The 25,871-nt window shown below is 40.3% G+C and overlaps 1 long non-coding RNA gene across 1 annotated transcript in view; it reads right to left on the bottom strand.

Annotated features, from left to right (window-relative positions):
• Positions 1 to 25,871, bottom strand: part of LOC109144161 — a 330,238-nt gene that overhangs the window by 93,306 nt on the left and 211,061 nt on the right. The window contains exon 5 of the long non-coding RNA XR_002044738.3: positions 21,446 to 21,509. This is a non-coding gene — a long non-coding RNA (uncharacterized LOC109144161). The remainder of the gene's footprint in view (positions 1 to 21,445; positions 21,510 to 25,871) is intronic.

Here is a 25,871-nt window from a genome sequence, read left to right as displayed (position 1 = left end):
CAGGGCAAGCAGCAGTAAGCCCAGTCGGGGTCTTTAACATGGGAACTCATTTGGCTGCCAAACAGGAATTTTTGAAGACTTTTGCAAAAACAACAAAAAAATTTCACTGCAAGGCTGACTTTGTAAGGTAGGTGAGGATACCCAGACTTCTAATTTCAATTTCATCAACCTCCACAATGGAAAATACTTGCAATTTTTTTTCACATTTCAAAACCTGCCAAGATAATTTTTTTTCACTAATTTGTTATTATTACCATTATTTTTCCCAAATGTGCAATTCCTGCATCTGAAAGGTCTAGCTGGGTACTGTGTTTGAGATGCTAAAGTTGCATGAATTCCCTAGAAATACTCAGCATTCACTTGCTCAGAATGGCAAGTTTCAATGAGATTTTCCTTGCTTTAATCGGTTTGAGCTAGCTCTTTGGCATTGTCTTATAAATAATAGAAGCTACACACTGCACTGTTATAACATCATTCATCTAAGGATCTCATAACTTAATTAAGAGGGACACTGTCAGGTTAAAAATCATATATTTTTCATTAAGTAATTTCCTTATCTATGTTACTAATAACATTTTAGGCTATTAAGCTGGAACAAATTCTTAAAATCTAATTCAACATCTACTACTAACATGTATATATTATATATACACACAGCTGGTTTACTCTCTGAGATATTAAAACAGATGTGCTAGCTTTACTTTTGTTTCAAGTTGGTTTCATTTACAGATTTTCATGTGTGAACAATGTTCTTCCTTCACAGTGGTATAAACACTCCACAAGAACATTTAAATGCAAACAAAAAACTGTATTAACATCCAAGAAAATAAAACATATGTTTTTGTTAATGTAAGACTTGCAAGGATTCAACAATAAAACTTTAATTTTGGAGAAAACTGCCTAACATTGTATGGTGGTTATTTTCACTTTCTCTAAAGGGAAGGTGACAAGTACTATTTCCGTAGTGCTTAATTATGGGAGAGCACAAATCTGTTTGCTGTGAGGGAATACATCATTAATAAATCCATTCCGCTATATTTGAGCCTCTTCAGATAACCAGAAATGTGCTGTTCCTTCACTGAGGCTTAAAGCAAGGCTTGCTTTTTGATGGGAGAAGCTAGCTGTGGGGAAAGTTAGCATAATGAAGTTTCTACCTGTCAGAGTTCAGCTAAACTCGGGGTTGTTGAAGTCTGTGAGGCACTGCCATAATGGGGGGGGACAGTCAAGAAAGCACTGCGGGGTCCCTGGGAATCCATATAAATAAAGCGTAACATCAAAAACCACAGTGCCTTTTTTTCCAGGCTTCGCTTAATACAGGGTGGAACTAAGACACATGATCAAAGTCACACAGTGAGCTGAAGATAAAACCAAAACAAAAATCCATAGCCTGCACCACTCATTCCTCACTAAACTACTTAGTTTCTTCCTGATGTTTCAATGTATTTCATATGAAGAACAACAACAAAAAAAGCTATTTTTCACTTTTATTCTTATTAACTAATACAGCAAGAAAGATGGGGTTTTGACTTCCAGTAGGCCATTTTGCTTCCCAAGAGATTCCTCCTCTTTCTTCCCTTCCCTAGGTTCAGTGATCAGCAGAGCAGGTGCTCACTTGCAGATCCAGAGCTCCTGACACAAAAGGAGTTTTATATTTCATTTTGCTTTTCAATGGTCCATTGCTCAGACATCAGACCCAGAAGACATACTGCCAACTACTAAACTTTTTAAGCAGGTGGGGGTTGAAATGAGAAGCAGGTCATGGAGTCAACAGCAGCGAGTCAGGTCTGTCTACTGTTTAAAAGAAAGCTGCACTAAGACTGGAAAAAACACAAATAATAAAAACAGACAGCCAAAAGGCTTCTCGAGAGCCAGTGAGGAGCCATGGGAGTTTGCTAAAGACAACCCTGAAGAATGGTGGTACGACCTGATATTCACAATGAAACACAACACTGTTGTGCACAAGACTCCCTGAGATGAGAAACATTAGGGTTCTTCAGTTTAAATGAAACTGCCTTCCAACTCGGCTGCAAATGCTACATGCTCAGGGTTAACCCATTTCACAGAGCAGAGACAATAAGAAACTGGGCAAAGGACCACCTTCTACCACAGGAACAACTAAAGAAACATTATTCTGCCTGAAAATGTGTTTTATGCAGTAAATGTGTGAGCTTTCAGAGGTACCCTTTTGCTAGCTGATTGCAGTAGTGAGACTTCAGGGTATATTTGTTTGCTCATAGCCAAACCTCTGATAACCTCTGGTAAAACTTTCATCATTTCACATTAGTATCATTTTATGTCGGGGTCAGATACAACTGCATGAGAGTCACAGTTTTCAAAAAGGTTAGGAGAGTGCATCCAGGATGCTACAAAATATGGATCCCAAAGACAGACTTTTCATGTTGCATCTATTCAGGATCCAGGACATAACAGCTTAGAACCCATGGCATGGGTCTGAATGGTGGCATTCCTGTATCATCTGCCAACCAGAAAGTTGCTTCAAGGGCCTGGTTAAGTCTTTCAGATTATCGGTGTTTCATTTTCTTAGTTAGCAATGTGTGGGACTTGTCTTGAGTAATGGTGCTTTAGCACTGTGAAGTCCAACCACCATTATGTACATCTCAGCCAAGATAGCCAGGGACAACAGATAGGATAATGCTTTTCAAAACTGTATTTGTGTCTTTATGTTGTTGTCTTAAAAGTATGAGGTCTGATTAATCTGGTATTAATGTGTATAATTGTCTCATTAATCAGCACAGACCTTTTTCTATGCATGCTTCAGCAGTGAATAAATTGTAACAGTGATGATATTTTTTCAAGTAAGACAATTTTTAAATGTCACACACACATATATATGTCTGAAGATACCTGCCTTCCTCCCTGGCTATTCCTAAGACCAGAATATCAAATTTAAAAGGGAGCTTGTCTAAAACACCAAAATCAATCCTAAGAGTCAAGCACAGCTATCACCCTCCATGCCCACTTTGCTTGCTTTAAAACTATGTTAACGCCCAGAAAGAAAATTTAGTCCTGTATTTCTATGCTTAGGGAGATTTCTCTTAAAATTTAAAAACAAATCCTTAGTTAATGGATTTAAAAATACTGCTGAAGCCAAAGTAAAAAAGAAAAATCCAACACATTTGATACAACTTAAAGTTCATATTTGCTGTAATTACCGAGGACAAAACATCACAGCAAACCAGCTGTAGCTATTTATAAAGGAATTTAGGACTGACTCTGGGGTCTGATATCCTTTTCTCGTGGACAGGCTGAGCACACAGGGAAGATGTTCACAGTATAGTACTCTTGAACTGCTAAAACGATTAGCCAGAGCAACCATGAGCCAATGGCCTCAACCCTTTCCACATAAAGGCTAACAAATTCAAGCTGACCGTTACCCTAAAATAGTCCTGGTAGGCCACAACATGGTGATATTCATTACATGTGTCCAGTTCAAAGATGTTGCAAAACACAGGTAGAGAACTTGGTTTTTCAGAGCTGAGCATTAGCAACAAAATACTTGGGTTTTCAGTGCTTATACACAGGAAACCAAATGAGTTTCTATGTTTGAGTTGCTGAAAGCAAATATGATTGTATTCCATACCTCTCTCTCCTTTGCCCATTCTTGGGCTCACATGTGCACTAGTTTTCCCCCTCAGATACACACTGTCACATTTACTTTCTCCCTCCCTCCTGCATTCCTCCAACCTCTGTGTCCTTAACTGGCTATCCACACATGGTTTTACAAAGTGTTCACGTTCTCCCTTCCCTCTTTAGCCATGGCATGAACCCACAGCAGGGCTTTCTCCCCCCAGCCACTCTCCTGTCAGGTTGTGTCGAGCCCAGTAAGGCAGTAGCTGCTGCAGAAATGCCCTGCTGGGAATGGGTCCCTCTAGGATTCATGCAAAGGACTAAAATGGAGTCTTTTGGTCTATGTTTGAGTATCATCAGACAGCACACCCACTAATTATAACTTTGCCTTGTCCCTCACCTCTCCCTGAACCTGTTTTCCCTCTTCCCTGTCAGGAGAGTTAGAGACAGTGGAGTACATCCTTTGGGTATGTAAGGAAGGCCTCCTTCATTAAATGCTATGAAGTGCTTTGCTATCCTCAGAAGCATGGTGTTATTTAAGTGCTAATCGCTCTAGTCTTCAGCATGTCCAAAATTATTTCACTTGTTACCAAAAAGCTCCATTGTCACACATTACGTTGCTGTTGCACTGAAAAATAATTAACAGCCTACATTTTGGGGTCCATTATTTCAGCTGTCTGCCTGATTAGGGAATTATCCAGCATTCCCAAGTTTTCAACAGAGAAATTAGAAAACATTAAAAAGGTAGGCCAGGGAACAGCTCTGTGAAACAACTCGTACAAAGAATGAGAAAAGAGACCATTCCTTCCAAACACTAAGACAAAGCAGTAGCTAAAAGTCAAGGCCATCTCACATAACAAGCAATCTATATGATAATTCAGGAAGGTAATCTTTTAGATGGAGTTCCAAAGATTATCAAACTCAAGTATTCAGTAAACCATTCTAAACTAGAAATCCTAAAAGTTACAAAGAACAGCACGTAATGCTCAAAATAGAAAGTATAACATATGGTGATACAATTTTCAATTTCAAGCAACATTTAAAACCGGATGTATACAAGAGAAACAATCCCTAGTACTTGGAGCACTAGCAAATGAGGAATTCATTGTCTCCTCTCTTGCTTGTTCAGAACCTCTTCAATTCCTTGCCTCTGTAGATGCAATCAACTTGATCATCTTGAAGTCTAGCTAATACACTGGCATAAGTCAGAGAGCCAATATCCTTGGCTGAGCCCAACAAAACCAGGTGTCACTGAAACTGCATCCAAACAGACCTCAGACTTCAGTGCCCACCAGGGTGAGACCAGTATCACTTCTTTATCCTTCAGAGCTTCCCGATTCAGTTAGCTAACATTGGGCAAATACTTGTATTACCAAAAAAAACCCCATCAAACCACCCTTCCCCCTAAAAAACTTCAAACACCACAACAACAAACCCAAACTACAAAAAACCCAGTGATATAGAAAATTTAACAAATAAATAAACTAACCTCCAAAGCTTTCAACACATATAAGTAAGCTGCAAATTTGCACAAGAACAAATCTTTAGTTGGAGGTAGAAGAGCAAATGTCTTAGAAGTTAGTACAGGTATTTTAAGAACCTGAATCTCAAGATCAAACTCAGCCTCTGAGGCACAGCAGTCTGGGAAGGGGCATCTTTCAAAGACTCTTTCCTTACATTCCAAACTGGTGGTTCGGGTTTTTTTTTTCCCTTACTGTCTCAAAGCCGTAGAAAGTCATCTTTCTTTTCTTTCCAGATCCAACTCCTGACTTCCAACACTGCCAGCCAGGCCAGCACCCAATGCACTCTGCCTCCAGCCACCGTGGAATTTCTCACCCTGGCACCACATGCCCAGCTGTGCTCATGGAAGTGGAAAATCTGACAGCATTGTCAAATTGGGATAATTGTTCCCCATAGCTCCTCTGTCAGTGAATATTTTCATATTCCTCTCACAGGAAAGCCACTGTACCTTTCATATTCCTCTGCTCCCAGCCACAGAATTCCTCTTTGCCATTAAAGCAGCAGTTAAACATGTTATAATCTGAGAAAAGGTTAAAAAATCTTGAGCAGATTAAAGCCAACAACACCATAACTGTATCTGGTTTAATAAATTCTTTGTGCAGCATAAACATGGGAAGAAAATGGAAAAGAAACCAAAAAAAGGTATCTATGTTTATGTAACACAGATGGATGTACTTCACGCCTGTAAAATCCCTATTTTATAAATACAATACATAGCTTACACTTGTGTCAATGTAAGAAAGAAAAATCACTATCACAATACAAACACTTTGGTGTAAATTTTAAACAAAACACAGAAAGAAAAGCTGTGCAGTAACTCACAGCCAGGCAGGGATCTGGAGCTCACACAACATATCTCAGTATGAGGAACCATTTTCACCTCAGATTTACAATTTCCACCTTCAGATCGATCCAACCTTGGTATCCATGTAACCTCATTGCAATGCCATTGTTACCATCATGCCTGAGCTCCCCTTGATGTCCAGTGCCTCCATCCCACAGTCCCTGGGAGGCAAAACATGCTGCTTCCCCAGGGTCCTCTAGAAGAGTGGTGCCAAAGTACGGGACAGCCCAGGGCTGAAGGGTTTCAGGCTGGTATGGTGTTCAATTTTCCTCTTAAGTGCGTGTTACACAGTTTTGGGATTTTTTTTAGGGACACAGAACTGAAAAAAAGATGCCAACAAAAATCCTGTTCACTCCAGCGGGACAAGGGCTGCCCTTTCTAATGTTCTCCACTGATTTTCCTCCATTTTTTTTTCCCCTGCCACAACCAGTGATGTTGTACCTGACTACTTGCAAGTCATCACTTTCTTTTTTTTTTTAAATGCTAGCCAATGCTTACACTGTCAAAACCGAAGTCAAGACTGGAGGGATATTCTCTCTGCTGCTTCCTTCTGTTCCTTTTGCTACAGATAAAGTGCCATTGCTACTGGAAGCAGAATAAACAACAGTCCTACTCTACCCAGAGAACTTGAACAACTGTTTCTCTGAGCAATTTTCCACCCTCATATCTGTGCACGCTCCTGTAAAGGCAAGCCTTGTGCTGATCTCAACAATTTTAGGTGCAAACTTATGTTAATAGAGCAAATGAAGCTACGTAGTTTCACACCACCTCTAGCTGGTTCCAGACCAGGCCTGATCTCCCATAAGAAACAGGGATGATTTGAAACCAAAATAATTTAACCAAAGGCACTCAAGTATTACACTGGTATCTCCAAATAACTTTGGTGACCCAGAAAACATAAATAAATAGCTGATGCTCAGTGTAGGAAGCAAAGTGGTTGGTAATATATTAAGTGATATTCTTTCTTTTGATCACATAGAACAATGTTCATAGTCTCTACCTCTCTTAGTAACCCTGACAAGGGTCCCCTCCATTTGTTTCTGCACAGAAGCAGGGGTAGCCTATTCACAAATCAGTGACTGTGATCAGTATGTCTCTTTCAAAAATTAGCCATGTTGTGAGGCGATTAAGAAATACCTTAATGACTAAATGGAGGTGCACAAAATCCTTAGGCACTCAACAAAATTTAGGCCGAAAAAATATAAACCATGCATAAATAATAAATGTATTTAGTGCAATGAATGCCTTTTCCTATACATTTTATGTGTTATGAATTGAAAGAAATGAAAAAACATGAAGTAGATACAAATACATGCACACACAGAGAGAAAATTATGTGGCCCTTTCTAGCATGAAAAGGAAATTATTAAAAGTTGGATAAACAACAACGGAGGATATGACAGGGGCAGCTGGAGAACCACACTGGGGGACAGAACTTCTAAGTGAATCCACACAAAAAAATGTCTCCCCTGACAATCCGTTGTTCTTCAAAGAGAATAATGATTCTAGAGATGAGTTTGCATTTGTCTTCGGATGTCACAATAAACGCTAAGAAAGCAGCTGAATGAGAGTTATTATTTCCTCTGAGCAACGAAGGATTTGGGTAGACTGTCAGAACACCAGCACCCGCAATCTGAGGGCAGATACAAAGCAACAGCAAGCTAGCAGGGAGCTCCGAATCTGTCCAGGGCCCTGGGAAAGGAAGATGAAAGAGGCCATGGGGCAAACTGGAGATCTAAGAAAGGTAGATCTAAGGACCACAACTGCAAGGCAGCTGTTAAATCATGAGGGAAACAGGAACACTGTTTGAGAAAGCGATCACAGGAGGCATAATGTTTTCCAAGACCAACAGAACACAAATGCACGCGAATTGGCGGGGAATGTGCTCCACAGCAGTCTATGCTACTTTGTTGGAATAACTCAGACAGTTTGGGGGTACAGGGGCTGCATCCAAATCCTTACCCTATTCACACATGTGCTACTCTGAACACAGCAGAAGGACTTGTAACCCCTCAGTGCTCAAGAGTATCACAGCTATATTATGGGCTGTCTAATCCTCCTGCTCTAATTGAGCATGCTGGGCACAACATAAATCCAGCCCTACCTCTCAGTAACAAGATGCTTTTCCAACTGGCCTGATGGAGTACTTGGCCTGATGATGACTCTCACAGTCAGATGTGCAATCTACCCTCTGGCTCCCTGTTGGTTTGGACTCATTGCCTATATACTCTAATACCCAAGACTGCGAGAGATAAAAGAGAGACTCCTGTTTGACTGTATAAAACAGTATGTTACAGACTATAGGTAAGCCATGTCCTTGGCACCCGCTGTTGGCAGAACTGGCCCTTTCCACTGCACACTCTTGCCTGCAGTGCTCCTATATGGAAGAAGACAACTGTAAATGACACGAAATGATCTTTAAAGGCAGCTGGAAAAACATCACAAACTGACCAAACAAAGTAGGGTGTAACCTCCCACTTGGTCAGGCTGCTTTGGAGTGTTGGTGTCACAATACTGAGGAACCTGTTTCACGGTTTGCTAACTTCCATGGCACATCTGAATTATCTTTGTTTAATCAGAACTAAGTCTAAAACGGACTAGGGATTGTGTCATGAAAGCATAAAAATATTTTTTAAATCCACAGCCCTGCCCTACGCCCCCATACCATTCTATCAAAACATACACGGGAAAATGTTTACAAGTTACAATCTTCCAGATAAGCTTAGTTTCCTGTATATATTTCAAATGCAATGTCTCAAGAACACACACATCCAAAAATCTAAAAATGCAGGTGGGGGCTGCACAGTGCTAGCTCCAGATTTTAGATTTGAAACATGTTATCTTCTTACCCATTGGCTTCAGTCTTGCAGTTTTCCCCACTACAGCTGGGTTATAGGATGAAGTTCAGACTATAGCTGAACAAAGGGAAATGCTGCCTTTTCTGTATGTCAAGGTGCTCACAATTAGGGGGAACTCAGAATCACAGTTTAATTTGGCATTTTCAAAGCTGAGATTTCTTCATTTCAAAGACTGAGGTAGGTCTGTAAACTTCAAAATATCTAGCACACCATCAAAACAAGAGAACAGAGCAATCACCAGAAGAAAATCAAGTGCTTAAACTAGGACAAGAAATAACTGACATGGATATTGGGTTTGCATGGCAAGGCTTTGGCAGCAAGGGGGCAATAGGGATGGCTTCTCTGAGAATCTGCCAGAAGCTTCCCCGACATCCAACAGATCCAGGGTCAGACGGCTCCAAGATGAACCCACCACTGGCCAAGGCTGAGCCCATCAGTGACTGTGACAGCTCCTCTGGGACAAGGTACTTGAAAAAGGGGATACACAAACTGCAGCACAGCAGAGGTAGAAAGGAGTTAGATAGAATATGTGAGAGAAACAACTTTGTAGACATCAAGGTCAGTGCTGAAGGAGGGGCAGGAGGTGCTCCAGGCATTGAAGCACCCATTCCCCCGCAGCCCTGGTGCAGACCATGGTGAAGCAGCTGTGCCCCTGCAGCCCGTGGAGGTCCATGGTGGAGCAAAGATCCTGCAGCCTATGGAAGACACCACAGCAGTGCAAGTGGATTCCTGAAGAAGACTACATCCCCTTAGGAGGCCCACACTAGAGCAGACTCCTGGCATGACGTGGCCCCATGGACAGAGAAGTCCATACTGAAGCAGGGTTTGCTGGCAGGACTTGTGACCCTGTGGGAGACCCACAATGGAGCAGCCTGTTCCTGAAGGACTACACCCTGAGGAAGGGACGCATGCTGGAGCAGCTTCTGACAAACTGTAGCTTCTGGGAAGGACTCATGTTGGAGAAGTTCACGGAGGGCTTCAGCCCGCAATCTCCATCCCCCTGTGTCACTGCAGGGAGGCGTTAGAGAAAATCAGGAGTGAAGAGAAATTCAAGAAGAAAGGAAGGGTGGGAGGAAGGTGTTTGTAAGATTTGGTTTTATCTCTCATTACCCTACTTTGATTTGACTTGTAATAAATTCTATTAATTTCTCCAAGTTGAGTTTGTTTTGCCTGTGATGGTAATCAATGAATGATCTCTCCCTGTCCTTATCTGATCCACGAGTAATATTTTCTCTCCCCTGTCCATGTTAGGAGGGAAGTGATAGAGTAGCTTTGGTGGGACCCTACAGATCAGCCAGGGTCAGCCCATCACATGTGGAACTGGGCTTTTCCTCCTTTCACTCTCACAATCCTGTGGTAAACCATTTCACTTCATCTTTGGTTTAATTAAGGAAAAAATTATTGAAAACTCTCATGCTCAGAATGAGAACATATTAATCTTTTGTTCTGTGTAATAAGGTGCAAAGAAATGTAGTCCTGGCAGGATACTAATTTTTGATGTTGTCAATTAAAAAACTTCTCCTGGTGTTTTGAATGGAAAAATCTCTCAGAAAGTGTTTTTATCGAAGCACCCAGTTCCAAGTCCTGGATTATTAGGTTAAGCTCCGTCAGCAGAGAGACCAATATAAATGCTTTTCATACCATCTGCCTTGATGCCTTGACAAAAAAATAAAGAAGAGAAAATACATAAGTCCAAAATTCTCTTATTTTAACCTGTTTCGCTTTAATACAAAGCTGGGAAATTCAGGTCCTAAAAATATAAAATGAAAACCACATGATTACTTTTTTCTTTTTATCTTTCCTCAAAACCTTAAAAAACATCCCAAATCACCCAGTATTTCCAGGACCTGATTTCTTTTTATATTTTGAAATCAGAAAAGCAGCTTTAAGTAAGTATAGGCGCTAGCAAATCATTTGCTCCACTCCCTTTTGCTGTTCTGAAGAGATCTTGTTACAGTGCATGCATTTTACGTGGTGTTTATTAGGAGGCTCTATACAGTTACCAGGGTTTTGATTTTCCTGTTTAAAAACAAATTAGGGTGGTGTGCAGGGCCTTGCAATATTAGGCAGCAACTCCAACAGCTAATGATGGAGGACAGTGCCTCGGTGAAGGTGTTAGCGATCCATCTGGCCAATTAAAGAGTAACTTAGGCAGGGCCCGATACTATTTCTCAATTATGGTGGCTGTGACATCGAGACTTGAGCAGCAGAGAGATTTGGTGTGAAACAATAAAGTGAATCCATGCAGAGAAAAATCAGGGAAAAGCTGCTGTAATCCCACAGCAGAGAGGAAAGGGAAAATACTATCCGCCAGAGATGTACCTTGACTTATCAACAAGAAAGAGGGCTGGACTTCAAAAAAACCAAAACAGCTCAGACATGAAACAGATACTGATAAAGTCTGTCTTCCTACAGATTTGCAACCAGAGCCTGTGAGCACCAGACAAGAGGAGTACAATTGTCTTTGGTCTCCTCTCCCAGAACAAAGATAATGTTCTCAGTGAGCAGAATACAGCCTGTGCTGTGGCTCTTCTGTGCTGGCCAGCCAACTGTCCTCTGCCAAACATGTTTAGCTGATAAGTTCTGCTTGTTTGTCCCTCAGCAGGGGCACTACCCTGAGTTTTTCTCCTCTCCTTAGATACCAGTTCTGTAGAAAACAAATAATCTTTTCAGTTCTTTCCGACTCAGCTGAACAATATCAGCATGCTCAACAGCTACGTATGGGTGTGACAGACAGGCATAGGGACAGGCAGCCCCACAAACTCAGATGAGATAACTTGGACAACAGTACTCCAGAAATCTGAGGTGTTTAAAATCTGAAAGTGGATCCAAACTTTATCTTAAGCCATGCCCCAGGTGAAGAGAGACCAAGGCCTTGTTCTGTTTCTGCCTTCCCATTTGGACCTCCGTGAGGCCTGAACACACGCTCTTTTCTCTCGAGGGTTATTTCTCATGACTGCCAAAGCAGCCCAGCAGGATTGCCCACCGCTTAATTTGGATGTGGATACTGCACAGAACTGCACATATTTCATATCACAGACTGTTTTAAAATTTTTTTCTTGTTTTTTCTTGTCTTGCAGCTTCAAAAGCATCTCACTTGAACTCAGAAGCAAACAATAATATTTCTACCTGTCCTTTCCCGCTTGAGACATTTCTGCTGTCCCCACTTCTAGGAGGTTAGCACACCCCTTCCTTCCCATAGCCAGTCTCCCATGCCAGCTTTTACTCCTTTCTCTCATCTTTCAGCCACGACAGGAGAAGGAGTTAAAAATCTCGTGTTGCTTTCTGGCCAGTACCTTCTTAAGTATGTCACCCCTCCCCACGCACACAGGAGTTGCACTGCCCTCTCCCCAGATGGTTCCACATATCTGTTCTCTGAAGTTACAGAGATGGGAATGATTTTCCTCAACATGAAATGCTGTATAAAGAGTGTGGGTGGGAAATATGCAGTGTAATGGAACTGAAACCCCATAAGGGAAATCAATGCAGGCAGCTGCTGATACACTATTTACTTGAATAAATCATCCATTTTTCTCCCGGGCCAGATGACTTGAGGTATCACCTACCCATGATGGCAAGTGCAAATATAAATAATAAATAAAACTAACTGAGGAAGAATTCTCACTGTAATGGGGTTTTGTAGAAAACTAAGTTTCAGTTAAACTTAATCCTTGCTGTCTTCTGTGTCTCCAGCAGCAGAAACATCTGGTCGGTTTTAGATTCCCCTTGGATTCCCAACTTCAAAGGGAGTTATAAAGAATAACAAATACATGTACTGGCACTGAAAAAAAAAAAAATTAGAGCAGCAGGAGAGAATGGTAAAATTGTCCTTATTTGACTGCTAGTGACAGGCGCCACAGGCAGAACTGTGAGAAAAAATCTTAACAGCTCAGGCAAATAAGCTTTTTTTTTTTTAATGACTGGCTCTCTGTACCAATGACGCAGAAAATCTATGGGATCTGCCCCATAATGGCAAGAAGCACATGTGCCAACAAATATGCACACAAGGGTATGCAGAAAATAGATTTCAAATCAGATATGTACTAAATAATAGGCAGGAAACTGGGAACTAAGTTTTGTTCCCAGCCTTTTCACTCATAGTGCCCTGTGTGTACTGCTGGCTAAATAATGCAGGTCCAAATTTTGGCTCTTTAAAGTCAGTAGGTCGTTGTAAAGTATGGCCAGAAACAATGACTGTCATATGCACTTTTCAAATCCTACTTCAAAACCTCCAGGAACAGGGGTAGGTAAGCAAACACAGTAACAGATGTCTGCCGCTCTCTGTCTTTCCTTTACTCTCTGGTGGCTGGAAAGTGAATGCTGTGCTCCTTTCATGAATGCAGCACACCAGCAACTACTTATGACATGTTTCTGCCCTTATGTGCAGTGAAAAGAAGCATCTAGCTTCACCCAGAGCTTCTGAATCAGTGCACTCATGAAACAATCACACGCCATTCCTCACTTCATCCATGCAACATCAGGACCTCCTTTTTCCATTTTTTGTTTACCACTTCAGTCATAGGGTTAATAAAATAAATGTAAAATGAAGGATGTGTGAGGATTCAGAAACCTGTGTGAAGCCTCCTATCTGCTAAACATTAACTCATGCTGTATGAACATTAACTCTTGTATGAAAGCTGAACTTGTCGCCTCCTTTCACCAAAACTATAGACTCCCAAATGCCTGGCATCGTGTAATGCAAATTTATAAGATCGATGCCAGAGAGGAAAATTACAGAATAGGCTTTTGCAAATAGTATTAAAACCACAGCCATCCTTCTTTCACCTCCCTTTACAGAGAGTCCATAGAACGTAAGTTTTGAAAGCAGTCATCGAATAAATTCCAACGATTCCTGAATCAAAGAGACTGATCAACTTGTGTACATTTGATGGGACAAGAAAAGCTGTATTTGGCAAATAAATTATTTGTTACAAATAACTCATTCAGTTCTGTTGCTGGAGCTGCAACCACGACTTTTTTCGTGACCTTATTTTGCCTTATTAAGTCATGAGGTAAGCAGCTTCCCATTGTTTCATCTTTAAAGATATTTCAGGATTTCTTAAATGTCTCACATAACAGCAAGATGATATCATGTTTCCCATAAATACAGCAATCACATATTTACATGAAACTTTCAGAAGTTTCAGTTGCAAAAATATGAAGTTCTTGTATAATGCAATGACCAAAGGACTTACACACATCTGCAACAGGCCCCTTACTGAAGGACCCTATTTCCAAATTTGTTTCTCACTGAATATTAAACCTTGTAAGTGAAGACACTTTACAAAATGCTATAGGAATAGGAATTAATGAATATACGGTGAAATTTGTCATGCTTGAGACAGAAATCAGCAATTTCTGAAGCTGCTGCCATATCTCTGTTAAACAGTTGAGTCTGAAAAGGGAATCCAGAACTAACCTGAATGCACACAGTCAGGAAGACAATTCTATGGATGGTGTACTGCTAATAGCTTTGTGGGAGCCAGCAGGGTAAACTCATTTCTTTCGCCCAAATTAAGTTTTGGGAAAGTCACTGACTTCTTGACCTGAAGACCTTTGATTCCTGAAAGGGAGCCTGCCTTCTTAGTGGGGTTTCATTACCTGTGTAATGCAAAATCCTCCTATTAGGAACCCTTTTGGAATTATGCTTACAATTTCCATTTGCCAGCAAAATGGCCCATCTACCTCTATAAGGAAAGATTAAAAAAAAAGATCAGGAGATCTCAGGGTTCCCCAAACTCATACTCCCAGAGGTGATCCCATCAAGCAACACTTAATACCAAGTTAACATCAGACATTTTCTAACTTCTGTATTTGCAGCCAGGACAGCTGTACTGTGTTGATTTGGGGCTGAAGACAGCCCAGCCTGCAATAGCTTGAACAAGAGTCGTGGGTTCCGACTGCATGCAGCAGTGAGAATTGAGAGTTTCCAACATGAACTTGATACCCAGCCTGCCAAAGCCAAGGAGAGAACTTCGATGAGGCTCAGTATGTGTTCCAAGAGAACTTCATCTGTTTTCTACAAGAAATCCTGGGACATCAGGTAACAAACACTTCAGTTACATGGCAGGACTTCTCCAAACATCTTTCCAAATGTTTCTTTACATCCTGTTTATGGTCCATTACATTCTCCGGTGACGAGGGCTGGTAGACCAGCTCCTACATGGTCTAATAGTTTCTCAAGTACCTTTCCTGTGCTCTTACATATCTGCAGCCATCCAGGCACAATGCAGCAATTGAATATAACCATTACAAACACAGTTCAATTCCTGACCAACCCTCAGCATGCACATATACATTTACAAAGCATTAATGGCATGGTAAGCTAAAAACAACCATCCCAATAATAGCAGCCAGCTAGGCAAGACCTACAGATGCCTTCTGTTTGCTTGGGATATTTTACTGCTTATATTATTATCTTTTTGATGTGCGCTGCTCTACCAGCATGCAGGAAATATTGTGAGCGTGTCCATAACGTAAACGACTTTATTTATTTACTGAGCTCAGAGGTGGGGTAGCTTTTTTTTTATACTTTTTAAGGCCTAAATATATTAATAACCCAACCCTTCATGTCCAAGACCAGTGCAAAATATATTCTTGAGATTAAATCAGTCTTCTTAAGACTAAATTTAATTTATACCAATACAGTAGGTTGCATTATTAATCATGTAAAAAAAATGCTGGTGAATACAGGAGATAGCTGTTGGACAAAGCATATCATTCTGCCTGTATTGTCACAGGCCTGTTTACTGAGAAATCCTGAACCAACAACACTGTTGGACTATTGCCCCAACATAAATTTATCACAAAATACCCCCTTTCTGGTTTGACAAACAGAAACAATAGGTTAGGTGGTCAAATGAATGGCAAAATTTTTCAATTGGTGTAACTTTGTCACCTCCTGTTTACCTCCAGTGGGAGTGAGAACTCCAAAGTTTGCAGAACCACAACTTCCACTGAATGGGTAATCAGACGTTCACTGATCTATCACAAACTTACAAAAGTTGCAGTGCTGATATTCTCAAGGAATATGAGATTGCTGTATCTATCCAAGCTCAAGGCAGACAGACCTGAATAACCAAGATATCACATGAGTGGGTTAAGTAGCTCAGTCCTTCAAAAAATAAGGATCATCACACTGTTAAGACAAGGTCAGATGCTTTACATTTTCCAGCAATAGAGCAATTCTTAACTACGTTCTTTGCTTTCAATCTTCACCCTTGCCCTATTTGTCTAACATACCCCCCTTATATTCATGTTTTTCTTTTGTAGAGTGCTCTCAGTGAAGCAGATTTAGGCGAGTCCTGAAGAACTTAAACTTAGAGAAAGCTGTAATCTATGAAGTAAAATGCCCCCAGGGCATATACCACATTGTGGCCCTTGACAAGACTGCTGCCAGAAGAATTTCACTATTTAAGTACACAGATTCTACATGAGGAAGAAAAAGAGATAATGTCTTATGGGTGTTACACAGGACAAGGAAAGATGCAAAGCAGCAACCAGAATGTGTTCTTCTAAGGGAAGGTCCCTTTTAAATCAAATCTAGGAAGTAACAAATAAAGTGAATACACTAATATTAACCATATAGGCTTTACACTCACACTATCATTACCTTCAACTGTTTGCTCCCTTTGCAAGCAGTTGGACTGAGATAGGCACCCAGAGTTTGATTCATGACCAGCCCACAGAGATGGAAGTCAGGAGAGCTGAAATGGTATCAAAGGCTTCCCAGTTTGCTGAGCAGAAACACAGAATACATTTCCAGGGGAGATCTACATACAGTTGCAGAGATGGATTCTGATCAACTCTTACAGAGCTAGAAAGTCCCATGACAACATCAATACAAGAAGATTTCAGTGTAGTCCAAGGGTCACAGAATTATTTAGGTGGGAAAAGACGTCCAAGATCATTGAGTCCAATCTTTGACTAAACACTACCACACCAACTAAGCCACAGCCTTAAGGGCCACATGCAGTTGTTTCCTGAATGCTTCCAGGGATGGTGGCTCCACCACTTCCCTGGGCAGCCCACTGCAATGCTTTACAACCTTTTCAGTGAAAAAAATCTTCCTGAGGTCCAACTTGAACCTCCACTGGCACAGTTTGAGGCCTCCCTCCTCTTGCCCTGTTGGGTCCTCACAATTTTATTTATTTATTTATTTATTTAATTAAACACATTCAGCAGAATTCTGATGAAGCACTCCCTTAAGCACCGCCCAGGAGAGCCCAAACACAACCCAACATTTTTGCTTCACAGGATAGCTAGACTTTTAAATTTGCTTTTGTTTCACAGTTGAATTAAACACTGCATTGCAAAGTTACTCATGAAACAAAAATAAAAAATCATTTCAATCAATTGAATGTTGTTTTGACAAAATAATTTTGTTTTGATTGCTACTTTCAGTTTTGATTTACATTTTATATTAGAATATAAAATACATTTTCGAAATAAAAAGTTTGAAACAAATGCATTTCTGTTCCACAAATGCCAAAAAGCTTTATCGGGAAATATGAAGAATGAAAACAAATAAGAGTCCTGGAAGTATTTCCTTTTTAATGAACCATTATTTCCACAAAAAGAGAAGACCAGTATGTATTTTTTAGTGCTTCTAGTCCTGACCTTCAGTACACTTTAGTTAGCCTCAGAAGCTTGTGATACCTCTGCAACACTATCAATATATCAGTGACAATTGAATTATTATTAATAATCCAGCAGGTAGGCTGTTCTTGTCCAAGAACTGGTGGAGCTTACCACTGTATGAAAGGTAAGAGGCTTTTTCAGACAGCCAGTTATGTAACAACTAACACACATCTTGTTGGGTTAAGTACCATTAATTACTACTGCCATTTGGGGAAGTATCAGAACCAGTTCTGAGCAGGATAAAGCAGCAGACTGAGAGTCACAGAGAGTCCTACTCCTGCAGAAGAATCTGAAGTGAGGAGAAGTGAGGGGAATGACAGTTGTTTCTGCTCTGCCCTTTAACCTTAAACTCAACTGGTAGAAAAATGTAAGAGCAGTTGCAATTAATAAGATATTTAACATCTAAAATTCCTCTTTCTTTAACTATTTGCTTCACCTGATAAGAAAGCTCTTGATCATGGCTCACACATTTGCAAATTACTAAAATGCAAAATACCATGAAGTCATGTGAAGCTTGACTGAAACTATAAGATAAATCCTAGCCTGAACAGGGAAGAACTGAGAGCTTTCACCCAGATCAGGTAGCAGCAGGAGTGCCAACACATGAAACTGTTCATTTAGGAAGACCAGAAAGAGAGCTGAAGCACAGCTAGGCCTTTAACCATGACAGCACATCAGTCCCAGGCATCTCCAGCTGTTTCAGCATTGAGATGCTTATGGGAAGTGGTTGTCTCCCATGCCATTGGGTGAGAGGTTTTTGTAACATGGTCAGAATCTCAGTAAGAACCAAAAAATTTTTGTTTCTTATAAAGTGAATTTCTGAATGCAGTGCTTGGAGAAGAAGTATTCAAACAACTCTACTGCTTAGTCCCCCATGAAAGCATTTTTAACCAGAACTTGAACCTGCCTACTACAACATCAGATGCCACACTTTGCAAGGCTGAGATGGGCGAAATATTGGGAGAAAATGGTTGGGATTATCTCGCTTGTGGGTTTTTTTAGGTATTAGATTTGGGGACAGGTATTTGGGAGGAGCTAAGGGTGGCTAAAATAAAAGGAGTTTGGCTTGCATATCTTTACCAATAGGTTATTACCACAGGAGAGAAATACAAAGGCTTGTTCAAAAGTCTGAACAACAATTACCTCTAACAGAGATTTTCCTGCTGCACACCAAGCAGACTGCTGAATTTGTATTCTGCATACTGGACCCATGTGCTGACACCTTCCACAATCTGAAAGGAGTTGAAAATTCTCCCCTGCATCTTGTGTGTGCCTGCAGCAAAGGCTGCCTGTAACCCCTTCCTGACAGTAAGATTTCAGAGGAACTGCCTGAGGAAGATGACTGAATCCCTCACCCTGCACAAAATAAAAATACAGATTTAGAGATCAGAAAAAACAAGAAATACCCAAAAGCATGTCCATGCCTCAGCATCCTCATCACTAGCAGTCAATGCTCCTCGGGCTTAGATCCATATCAAGTGAAAAAGGTTCCCTGTACAAAACAGTGCCTCTTCTGAATGACTTCCAATCCTTTTACCAGCAGCTTCCCTATCCCTTAGCTGGTCTTAGTTACTAGAACAAACAAACAAGAAAAGCCCTCCCTCTGCTTAGCATCCCTCCACTCTCCTCTTTTAACTTTCCTTGTGTCTCCCTTCACGCCTCCCCAGGTTTGTTGTTTTTAAGCCCATGCACTAATATCTGCTCTCTTTGTCCTTTTTTTTTTTTTCCCTCATTCTGTTTGCTTAAAACTCCCAGCCCCAAAAGCAAATTTGAAGAAAACTGGCTTTCTCTAGTTATCCCATTGTTCTTCTCAGGCAAGATCTATTTCAGATGTTTCTATTTCAAATATTTAATGACAGACCTATTCATACAAAGACATGCCAACACCACTCCCCTGTCTCTTTGGCATGATGCAAAGCACAGAAAAAGATTGTCACAAGATACAAGGACTCTGTTAGTCAATAAAATCAAGTTCTAACTCATAAACAATATGTAGCAGATTCCATACATTGCCACACTTCCAGAAGCACAAACGTGACAAAAAGCAGTTTCAAGGGACACCCCATGGAACAGGCGCATCCTTTTAGCACTACCACAGTGGACCTTGGCTGGATTCCCTTCCTGTAGAGAAGCCAAGGACTGCATTGAGCCTTGGAGAGTTAACTTATTTTTGGGGTCTTGTCTTCACTGCAATGTTGTTTGTAAGTACAATGCTAATGTTGCCCCCAGCACGACTCCCACCCACAACAGAAGCCTCTTGCTCAAACTGAGAGCTATTTTAACTTGACTCTTTGGCCTAAAAACAGATTAGAAGTGGCAGCCCATGTGTTATAGTTACCAGTGTCAGTAACACAGTGGGAACTCATCAGTTCTCCAGTTACGGGTTTAAAGCGCTGATCTAAGTTCCTGCCTTGTAACTGGGATCTAGACTAAAACCACGGAACCCTTTTTCCCAGTTAGCTGCATTAAACTCAAGCAGGTAGAGGTGACACTCTGATGTTAATCATCTGCTTCTCCTCTCCTCAGTCTCGCAGTACATTCTGACAGAGAAATACTCCAAACTTGCAGAAGAAACTGCATATCCACAAATCAGTGTCGGATAGAGAACCCTTACAGACACCAGTCTGTAACACTGCTGTAACAAACTGATTCAACACAGCTAAAACAATACTGGTTTCAATCACTTTTACCCACTACCTCTGCCTACCCAGGCTATTGTTTGGAGTGAGGATGGCTTTTTGCAAGTCCCTTAGAGTCACCATCTGTGAAACACAGCACAGCTGCACCGACAGGCGACATGAACAAGGATTTTAGCTTTGTGGGAATTGCAGGTCTTACATATACAGTCAAAAGCACTTCAAGGCATATGTGGCATGTGAGAGCAAGCTAAGGTGTCCACACAGTTGATCTGTGGCAACTCCAACCTCTTGCATATTGACTGTTACCTACATAATCCTTCTCTTCACTCTAATAAATTGGCATAAGATGAGCAAATCTAAGTACTGGCAACTAATACAAACCACCACAAAAGTGGCCATATTATCATCTGAACATCTCATGCTCTACTTTATTTACAGTCTCCAGGGCTGTAATCCCAGCTGGTAGTTTTAATTAGCAGTGAATGTACTTTCACAACAAATTGGACCTTCTCCTTCTTGGGCATCAGAGATTCCTTCCACAGATGACTGTGGATTATGAAGAGACAAATTTTGGGGATGTTGGGCAGACAGTTTTCTCATATCACATATCTGAAAAACTAGCATCACTCTCTGGCTCACAAGAGGACTTGGCAGCAAGTCAGACTATGACTATCCAGAAGACTCTTCCCTCAGTGTCAGAGTAGTAAGACACATAACGGAAACTTGCAACAAAGCATAAATAATTCTATTTAGAAGTCAATACAGAATTGTGGACTACAAAGCCAGCTGCAGAGGCTGTCTTCTTCTTGCGAGTTTTGAGCCAAAACATGGGATAACACAGCAAGGACCATCAGAGTATGTAAATATCTACGCTTTTGCTTTTCCCAGTCTGTAGCCATTAGTGAGTGCCTTACTACAAAACTGCAAGTGGAGTAGGGTTTTAACAGCCTTTTTCCCCTCGTTGCTCTGGGATTTTTCCTTTCTTGGCTGTAACTAGTTGCAACCAGTTGTGAATAAGTCGTTATCCCTCTGTGCAACTCACAGCAACTAAAAGAAACCAGTGTCATTATGCAATTTAAAAAAGAAAAAAAAAAAGAAAAAGAAAAAAGAAAAAAAAAGAAAAGTTTTGTTTTATGGTTAATTATCCATGGTCTATTTACAAAATAAATCAACCCATTGTGCACCACCAGGATTTGTGGCCTCATTTGAACTTTGCTTTTCATTAATCACTTTAAAAATAAAAGCTAACTAGTTTTTTTTTCTTCTTTTTGGTTTATTACTTGCATCTGGGTATAAATTGTAAAAATGGTGAAAGAACAAAGTATGGATTATTCATCCTCAGTTTCATGACTTACATGATCCCAGTCTTGTCTTTCTCCACGTGCCTAAACAGATGCACAGTCCAAAAATTCCAACATTCTATAAGAAATGCAATCACAAGAAGATTGAAATACTTTTTATACTCAAACTTTGTGCTTAAAAAAAAAAATTGCATAAAGGTTGCCTTAAGAAACAAAAAGGTGGGCAAGCATCTACAAACATAATTAAGCCACTGAAGGAGGCAAATGAAATTACTCAAGTAGACATCTAAGTAATACAAAAATGTTTTTGACAGATGAATACAAGGCTATTTTGTTTAGACAAAACCTACTTGCAGGCAGGCTGGAGAAGGCAGAAGATGGATATCTGATTTCTTTACAGTGCTTACAATTTATACAAGAAACCAGAATTTTTTTTTTCTGAAAATGTTTGAATTATATAAGAAGTTTAGATCTTGTCCCTATGAGATGACAGAGAACTACTGCATTTCTGAAAACTCGCCAATGGAGAGGCAGGCAAAGGACATTTTTAGCTGCTCTGTTAAAAAAACCCCAACTAACTGTATTAACACTTATTTCACTCCGATAGGAAATAAAATACGTATTAGCATAAAACTGAAATTCTTAACCAAGAAAGACTGAACAATTCATTTGTCTCCACTATGAACTCCTCAAGTAAAACTGAAAAATAAGAAAGGCTGATACACAAGCATGATAAAAGTATATACAATGATGGGATACAAAAATGTCACCCCTCTTCTTTATTTATTTTTTTTTCTTTTTATTTACCAGTACCAATTAAGTGTCCTTTGCCTTTACTATGACAAACAGAAAGTCACAGTGCTCCACTTAATCGCTAATGAAATGCTACAGATAAAGTTGTGCTGTCTGGAGGTCAAAAAATGTGGTTTTGTTGCACTCAAGACTACAACTTTTTATTTCTAAACTCCTGAGCTGGATGCAAGTACAAAGGTGACTAAATGTACCCAACAGGTATATTTTAGAAACTGAGATAAAGAGTTGAAGCTAAGAAATTAGATCATTAATACTACATATTATTACTAATAGGAGCTCTGAAAGATAATTTTTTGCGTGCCTGTTGGTGTGAAAAAGAATTGTAGAGGTTTGAAAAGTTAAAGAAACCCACTGCCTCCTCCTCCACTTTGCAGATGGCTGAGATGCTTTAACTTTCATTTCCAAAAGTAAATTAGCTCCTACTTAAATGAAAGTAAAAATTTAAAGCTGCCTCCACCTGATTGCAAAGCACAGCGGCCGGGCTGGGAGAATGGATAGGCCTTCAAAGAAAATAAAAGCCTTTTTAAGCGACTCCTCATATGAACGCCTGCCCTTGCAGCAGCAAGCTGTGGCCCTACAGCCGCTTTCCATTATAAATGCTAAATTGGGAAATGTTTAACATTCTTTGTTTAATCTTTGCAGTATAAAGAAAAAACAGCTGATTCTCAGAAACATGACAGCCTGAGCAACCATTAGTGATCTGCCTCCCCCTTCCTCAAAGCAGAACAGGCCATTTCCAGCCTCAGCGGTGACTGGCACTTTTTAATCAGGAATTTATATTTAGATGGAACCTAGAAGACAGGATTGAAACTTTGTCATTTTTTTCTTCCAGTGGTGTAAGGGGCCGAAGGCAACCAGGATATTTAATAAAAAATGTGAGTAGAAAAACAGTTTAAGAAATGTATGTAGTGGAAACTATGGACAAAGGTGGTTTCAGATGCTTTCTGCACTCTTTTCTGTTAATACCTTTCCACAGTCCTTCAATGAAGAAGAACATTATTATTTATTTTGATTTAAAATGTTACCAATTGAGTGTATTTTTCTCTTGTTCACAGTACATACAAAGCAGTGAGTCCATCTATTCTTCTGCAACCAGTCACATATAAAACAGCACAAACTCGGGAGTGAGCAATCTTTTCTGCCGCTTACACAGGCAAACCTCTCTTTGTATCTTGTGTATGCAAGAACTTCCCTAAAGGGGTGAGTTTCATCACGCATCTGAAAAGTCACACAAGTCAGAGGTTTCTACAGTTGAAATTATGAAGTAATACCTCAAATCAAGTCCCCACGGAAACCAAACCAACTGAAATAGTTAGGTTTTTTACAAGATTTTACCCTGGAGCACACTTTCCGGATCATCAAGTTCTGTTCCCTGCTCTCCTCTACTACAGATATTAAAGGTCACTTCTTAAAGAGTTGTTTTTAATCCTCTGCATCAACAAGGTGAAAAGAGCTCAAACATCCTTCCCATCCCAGCTACCAGCATTCAGTAGCTGCCAGTGACAAGACCAGACATCCAGTGAACAAACCCACGAGCAAACGAGGATGTGCTCCTTCCCCAGCGGGTTCTGACAGACAGCACAGAACATCCCCTCGTGGGGCTCACGCTGATGGAGGCACTCAGTCCAGACAGAGCCCTTGCTCTGCTCACTGACAACAGGAAAACATGAACCACGGTCCAGAGGCAAAAGCAAGGAGCAGCCAGGTGTCGACCCTGCTCGAAGCACTGCACACATCCCCACAGCTCCTCCTCACTGCTGGCTTTCAGTGACCCTTCCCTGCAGGTGTCACGGCCCACCCGCACACAGCACCTTAAAAAGCAGGGGCAAGAATACACAGGTTCTCTCCGGGAGAGATGAACCAGCTGCTTTGTTTGCTGGAAATGTACAAGATAATAGCTTTGAAAAGGTGGACTGCAGGAACATTCAGTGCAGCTAGGCTTGATACTTTTGTTACAATTACTCCAAAAACATTGATTCTTGCATCATTTCCTTGGGACTTCTGCAAGGCAAAAAGACCAGTGAAACTACTGAAGGCACTAGCAATGAGTTACTGATAGTGAAGGACACAAAATTGTCATGAACTTCCACCAAAGTGTGAGAGTTGCAAAAATGACTGTTCTGAGGAAGGGAGCGAGGGAGGGAGGAAACCTTGCAGAATAATTACTAGATAAAAAGCCTACCATAGCTAATTCAGCACATTGCTGGATACAGCAAAATAATTTAGCTAGCTATTTTTCAAATAGCTGCCCAACCCCAACTATGCGTCAGGGAAGAGAAATAATGAAATTTTAAAATAAAAATTAATGTAGAGCTCTTTTCATTTCTGTTGTTGTTTTTTAATCTTTAGGGTTCATATTTAACCTTTTCTCTAAAATAACAAACTTGAATTTAAGAAAACTAAGGCACAGATATTCACAGAGACAGGACTCAAACAGCTTATGTTTAAAAATAAAATAGCTGAGTCTTTTTAAGTTGTGAAGTGAAGACTTATTCATTAAAACTGAATATTAACATCTCATTTCAGAAACTGTTCAAACCATCCCTTTTGCCTATTTTGCCTATGAATTTAGGCAGACAGAAGTTTCACAGGTTGCATGTCTAGCATCTGGTCAAGTCAAATCACCCTCTCCTCCATAAATTAAAATTAGATTTCCATTCTGCAGAACACACAAAATTCCCTCGTTCTGGTTGCTGTTCAACCGTGCATATATAACCAGAGTTTTAGCAGCAGGCATTTACAAGGGTTTTTCCCTTTTTAAATTAGAAAATACTCAGGAAATAATTAAATGTTTGTTTGACCATTAAGGAAGGTTAGTGTCTTGATAGTAGTCCAGCCAAGCATACAAAGCAAAGCCAGGGACTGAAGACTTGGGAAGTTAGGGGTAACCTAGTGACACGCAGAGAAATGTCTCAGTAACTGAAAAGCAGACAGATGCCTTTAAGAGGGAAAATTGCTTGTCTGCCATTAGAAGTTATCAGGTTTTGTACACCTATTCCAAATAAGTCTCCCATTGCAATCAGTGCTGACAAAAAACTTACAGACCGAGACTCTGAAAAGACAAGCAGAAAGTAATTTTCACTCAAAGACAAATGATCACTCTTTTGATTAAGTCAAACACTGGACTCATTACTGAGCATGTTCTCTGTAAAGTTACACCATTTACATCTTCCAAGCATTTTATAAAGGGCTGACAGCTATGAGGGACATCAGGATAAGGGATTTTAAGGAGGTTACCCTCCTCCACTGCATGCAACTATGTTATAAACTGCTATTGATATGTTGATTCAGCCACAATTACAATTACATAGGTTTTCAGTGCCTATAATTCCTATAGGATAGTCTTCCAGAATTTAATCATATGATGGCCAAGGTTATTTCCATTTATATATTATCATTACATTATATAGGGTTATTAAATCTTGTGTATGTTTGGTGTCCACAGTTTGGTCTTCATGGCAACACCGACCTGAAATTTAAATAATTTTTTAACCTCTACAAATTATTTCAGTGCCTTCTCCCTATGTATCCAAATTGATTTCATAAACATTAATAAAATAGATTTAGAATATTTCTGCAGGGCACAATAAAGCAGTATCTGCCAGTATAATCCCTAAGTGATTCCTTACTGAGACACAAATGGAGGTAGAAGAAGTTTTCATTGCCC

Source organism: Corvus cornix, chromosome 1, assembly GCF_000738735.6.
Source record: "Corvus cornix cornix isolate S_Up_H32 chromosome 1, ASM73873v5, whole genome shotgun sequence".
Taxonomy (NCBI): Eukaryota; Metazoa; Chordata; class Aves; order Passeriformes; family Corvidae; genus Corvus; species Corvus cornix.
The sequence above is the reverse complement of the archived record's forward strand: the minus strand, read 5'-3'. Positions and strand labels throughout refer to the sequence as shown.